Raw genomic sequence first — 6,425 nt, 5'->3', positions numbered from 1 at the left:
GTAGTACAGCTTTAGGTCCGGCATGGTGATTCCACCAGAGGTTCTTTTATCCTTGAGAAGAGTTTTTGCTATCCTAGGTTTTTTGTTATTCCAGAGTACTCCGCATTATTAATGATCGATGCTCACTCAACCAGTGGTCTGACATAAACAATCTGTTACTTTGTTTTTATGAGATCTAACTTTTCACTCAGAATGGAATGGTAAATAATGTAAGAACTGAGTGTAAGGAGTTAGACTTGTGGTGGTCTTTGTCCTGACATAAAACTTCGTATGAATTTGGGGAAAAATTTAAATGAATTTAGTATTTATACTACACAAGGGGGGAAAGCTTTTAAAAGAATAAAGATAGGAAGAAAAAAATCACAATGCAAGCACATTGAAATTTCCTAATTGCTGTGAAATAATGACATCCAAACTGAAACATTTCCACCTTCGAGAGTAGAACATTAACACTCAGAAAGTAAACAACTCACAAATCTCAGGAAGTCCTTTAAACCTACAAGATTCATAAGGTTATGTAAGCAGTAAATATCTCTGGGAGAGGAGACTGCCCAAGTAACCCAGACCTGGAGAAGACACTCTGATTTGTACAGATGCCTGAAAGTAATGTGGCAAGCATTTTATTATTTTTATTTATTTATTATTTTTTAGTGAGACAGCCGCCTATTAGTTGTTTGTGTTTCTGTAACTCCTCATTCATTGTCCTTGAAGTAACCCTAATAAGCTCACTATTTTTTCAAATTGGACTTTGGCACACTTCCTTTTTTTGGTGCATCGCTGATTCCCTATCTGGGGTAAATACTTATTCGTGCCACTCCAGAAAAATCCCACATAACACTAATCTTCATTAGTATATAACTAATACATATGTTCAAGTCTCCACATCTCTCTTGGTGACATGTGTGTAGCTTTTGAAAATCATTACTGCCTTTGGTTCTTGCTCATCATTTTTTATAAATATTTTTGCTTATCATCACCTCTGATTGCTCTAACCATCTACTGACACAAGATAAACAAAACACCTCACCACCATGCCAGGGACAATGAGAATGGACTAAAGCAGTACTGACATATTAGATACATTTTAGGACATTTGATAGAAAATGTCACATTTAGGAAAGTACTAAAAATGTTTCACCCTCAAGCAATGTTCTAGCTACAGTCCAACAATAATGGAAACCTATGGTGCTATGAGGGATAAAGCTAATGTTCTAGTTTTATTTCTGTTGCTGTATTATTGTCGCACTATGACTAGAGCAACTTGGAGAGGAAAAGATTTATTTTATCTTATATTTTCACATCACAGTCAATCATGGAGCGGAGCCAAGGCAGGAAGTAAAGCAGAGACCATGGAGTGATGCTGAGTACTTGATCACTCCTCTAGTTTTCAGTTTCCTTTCTTTTATTTTTTTTAGTTTTAAACTTTATTATAAAAAGTTGCCCCCCCAAAAAAGCAGAAATTAACCAGATCTAAAGAGTATAAAACTCAATAAACTTCTTTCTATACATTATAGTAACCAATCAAAACACAATCTATGGAGGGAATCCCCTATTTCACTGTTTTTTGTTTGTTTGTTTGTTTGTTTGTTTAAAATATTTTCTATTACGTATTTTCCTCAATTACATTTCCAATGCTATCCCAAAAGTACTCAGCTATTAAAAGGAATGACTTTATGAAATTCCTAGGCAAATGGTTGGACCTGGAGGGCATCATCCTGAGTGAGGTAACACAATCACAAAAGAACTCAAATGATATGTACTCACTGATAAGTGGATATTAGCCCAGAAACTTAGTATACCCGAGATATAAGATACAATTTGCAAAACACATGAAACTGAAGAACGAAGGCCAAAGTGTGGACACTTCTTATAGAACCCAGCAACTATCTGCGCAAGGGTAGAGCCACTCACAGTGGATGGGGTCCTCCTAGACCAATCATTAATCAAGAAATAATTAATAATAAACATAGTAATCATTAGTCAAGAAGTAGACCTGCCTATAGGCTAAGGTGTGGTTATCAGCAAAAGGTCCTCTCTGTCTCTAGCATTTGAGTATTTGGTCTCCAGGGTATGACACTGTTTGGGAAGGCTTAGAAGGTGTGTTCCTATTGAAGGAGGTATGTCTCTGGAGGCAGGCTTTGAGAATTTGATAACTTACAACATGTGAGTCTAGTCTCTCTCGTTTCTGTGCTTATGGTTCAAGATATGAGCCCTTATCTTCCTGCTCCTGCCACTGTGCTTTCACTCCAACATCAAGGGCTCTAACCCTCTATAAACACAAAAAGCCTACATTTTCTATAATTTGTCTTCATCATGGTGTTTTATCACAGCAATGGAAATGTAGCTAATACACCAGTTGATTGTAGTTTGTGTAAAATTCACAAAAACTAACCAGTATATTTATTTGACCCTCTTGTCAGTTTGACACAGAAACATCTCACTTTTAAGTCATAACTTTTCATTTTTATCATCAAGAACACATATTAATATTGCAATACAAAATCATATACTTTATTTTTCCTTTTTAAAAAATTTTCATTAAAAGTTCTAACACTTTAAGAGCTCAAATTCTCTTTGGAAAGCCAATGTCTCTTAACTCTTGAAAAGTCCAAATTAAGCTATACACTTGCTGATTTTAAAAGGGGAAAGCCAGAGCACAGTTGCAATCAGATCAAAGCAAAATCCAACAGTTTAAATAGCTCAGTACCCAACATTTGGAACTAATTAATTATCTTCTGGACTCTATAGGGCATAGATAGCCACACTTCTCCAGTTCTGGCATGTACAACACGCTCAGCTTATCTTGTAAGTTCAGGCTGGCTCCAGTCCATGCCTATATTCTTAATGGTTGTCCAGTGGTCCTAGCATCTCTAATATTCTGAGTTTTTCAGTGCACCAGAAACTGCACCTTCACCAAATGCCTCCTGGCAATCTGTGTGTACGCCAACCATACTACATGTACTATGTACCCCTACCAAACCTCAGCTACTATCCATGACCATTTTATGTCTTCAAAACCAGCACAATGTGACAGACACTTATGTATTACCATGTTCTTTTACAAGCTATAGACAAAGCTTTGGGCACTTCTGAATGATAGCTGACACTGAGGAAATACTTCCCAGAGCTCCTCTTGGCTATCCTGGTCTCTTGTTAATCGTATCTGACTTTCTCGGTGCCAGTTAAGTAGCATGTTTTTCCAGTGAAGCAAAGGTTTCATTTCGATGATGCTATGATGGTCTCTTGTTAATCACAGCTTCAGTACCAGATTGCCATAAATCACAGGTTTCTTGTTAATCACAGCTTTAGTACCAGATTAACAGAAATCATAGATTCTTAATAAACTAAAGATTCAAAATAGCATGGAGATAGCCCTTATAGCATCTTTGAAGGCCTCTTAGACTTCTGGTTGAAGCTTCACTAGCCAAGCCAAGCCAACATTGCCTGGATTTCTTTAAGCATTGTCTTCTAAATTCCCACAACAGTTCATGAAGCTCTGATTCCTCAATAGCTTTTCCAGCCTAAAGCTGCAGAACCACCTACCTTCCTCTACCCAAAAAACCCCAAGGCATAAAAGCCACATGGTCAGGTCCATCACAATAGTGCCTACTGTCTTGGATCAATGTGTCCTAGCTTGCCACTCTGCTTCTGTGACAAATGCTGACTGAAAGCCCCTAGAGAGAGGAATAGATCGGTTTCACTTTGCAGCTTATATGAAAATAGTGTATTATCAAAGGAGGTCAGAACAGAGACTCAGAGTAGAAAGCCAGCAGCAGGAACTGATGCAGAACCAAGAAATAATGTTGCTTATTGGCTTGTCTTCAGGGTTTGCAGTTTGCTTTCTCCTATAATCCAGGACCACCCATTGAAGAGTAGCACCACCACAGTGGTCTGGGACCTCCCATATCAATCATTAATAAAAAAGAAAAAAAAATCCCTTTTAGATATGCCGCAGGCCAATCAAATGGACACAATTCCTCAGTTGAAGTTCCCTCTTCCCTGATGATTCTAGTTTACGTGAAATTGACAAAAAGGAACCAGCACGGTTAACACACATTTCATCAAACACTGAGCTAGGCCAATCTCACTTCTCAGTTATCCTCAGGTTTGGCAAGATCACTATAGCCCACTGGCATGCTCTGTATATTTTCAGGTGGTATATGATATGTTTAGAAATAACATGTGAATTTGAATCTCAGTGCTCATAACAAGACAGGATTTAATTTAATGTGTCTAAATGGAAGTAGAATACAATTGCTGATTTACATTATGAGTAGGTATCACACCAAAATACTATGTTTGTTCCCGAAGGTAAGATTGGGCATAGCAAAATGCAACTGATAAAAATTACCTTTGTTTTTGTCCTATCATAACAGTGTTTTGTGTTCATCTTCAAAAACAATCCTAATCCATTCCTTTGAAGAGGTAGAAAATCAAGATTTTTTTGTTTCCCATAAACTCCATATTCAATTACATGTTTCAATTTATTTTACAATATCTATTACAAAAAATGCTTTTGAATGACTTTCATTAGAATTATACTTCAAATAAATAAGCAAAGCATAAAACTAAAGAATTCATAAACCCAGTGAGATTGTAAAAGTAAGGGGGAGAATAAAGCAGAATGGCAAAACATTTCTGAGATGGGAACCTCTCTCTCTCTCTCTCTCTCTCTCTCACACACACACACACACACACACACACACACACACACACACACACCCTATTTGTGATTTATAATGATACTCTCAATAAGATTCCTCTTGGTAACTTAACAATTTACAATTGTTACCAAATTTCTCTAAAAATGAAGAGTTATATGTAGCATAAATTTCTTGCATTTCTTTTTGTGTTTATCATTAATAAACTCAACCTTTCTTGAACACTTTCCTTGTTAAGGTCACTGGAATAGAGTTATTTTTAAAAAGTCATTGAGAGTATCTGTATCATCTTATTAAAGCTAAAGATGTAGTGTGGTAGACTATACATATCCATGCAGTTAATTAAAATATAAAGACATAATAAGTATTAGTTAGTTATCAAATACAATTCAATGAGTCTCTGGGAAGAACTGATAAATGTGAGATGTTCAAATTAGGTAGTATTTCAGAGAGAATATTCAACTTCCTTTGAACCTGTAATCACTCATTAGTAGGGCTCCAGTTGTTAGAAGAAAGGATGTGAGTGCATTCCAAGTGGGCAAAAATCCATAAATGCTGCTGCACACAATAGTGAGTTTGTGGATGGTGCTTGAAAAACTAAGGGTAGCAAATCCAAACGGAGCAACTTATATGAGTGAGCACACAGCCTGGGGCACAGACAGAAGCAAGAAGAACAGAGCCTATGGATAGCAATAAGTGCAGGTTAGCTTGACTGCTACAAAGAGCATTGAATATGGTTTGTCAGAAAAGCAACATAGTGAAAGTATTTTGAGAAATATATATCATTGTGAGGTGCTGCCTGCATGGGAGAGGGGACAAATTCTTACATTTGCCTTTAAAACAGCCAGAGAAGGGATTGACTATGCTTTTTTTTTCTTTTAAAAAATAACATATAATGTAAATCTAAATCTTGTTCTAACAGAGAGAAAGACAGGCAACACTTAGGAGGAATTAGTGCATGATAAATCCCATGTGAGTTTGATTGTGTTTTCCAGTTGCACTTTTACATGTCAAGGTTTTATATCCTTTTTGATTAATCAATAAGTTTTGTGCAGTTTTACATTGTCTTTGTTTGGTTTCAGAGACCTAAATGTTCATTTAAAAAAAAATGTCAAGATTCAATAAACAATTGCAGACACAAACAAAAAAATTAGCATATAAAACATTAAGCCTCATCAATGGCACTTGCAGATGTATTTGGGTGGAGTCTGCCTGCCCAGGATCCTCAGCCCCACTCTAGCTTTCATCCTCCCTGTCAGTCTCCCTGTGTTCCTACATACTGTGTCATTTGCTTTCCACTCTCTTCCTCAGCACCTCGTTATACTCAGTTGATCTCCTTCTTAGCTTCTAGGGCTTTACCCAATTTACACCTATCTATCTGTACATACGTATATTAAAGCTTGAGTTCGTATATGAAAGGATGTGAGAGTTTTATCTTTCTGAGTTTGAGGTTCCCTCATTCATTATACTTTCCAAGTCCATCTATTTTCTCTAAAAAAAATAAGTTTCTGAATGAAGTGTTTCATTTAGTAAAAGCATAATGTGCATCTACTCAGATCAATTTTGGTAAAGCAGATAAGGCAATGCTAAGATTAGATTAATTGTACAGCTGTTCAAATTTCATGTTTTGAGGCTTTGTGAATTTTTGATGAGAAAAGTTTTTACAACTATAGTGTGATCCTTCTGTAATCATACAGCCTCCTCCTCATTCAATTATGTAAGACGCTCTAAGTCCCCAGGAGAGAGCATACAGACTTAAAGTCT

The sequence above is a fragment of the Mus caroli genome, chromosome 4 (genome assembly GCF_900094665.2).
Source record: "Mus caroli chromosome 4, CAROLI_EIJ_v1.1, whole genome shotgun sequence".
In the NCBI taxonomy this organism is placed as follows: domain Eukaryota; kingdom Metazoa; phylum Chordata; class Mammalia; order Rodentia; family Muridae; genus Mus; species Mus caroli.
The sequence above is the reverse complement of the archived record's forward strand: the minus strand, read 5'-3'. Positions refer to the sequence as shown.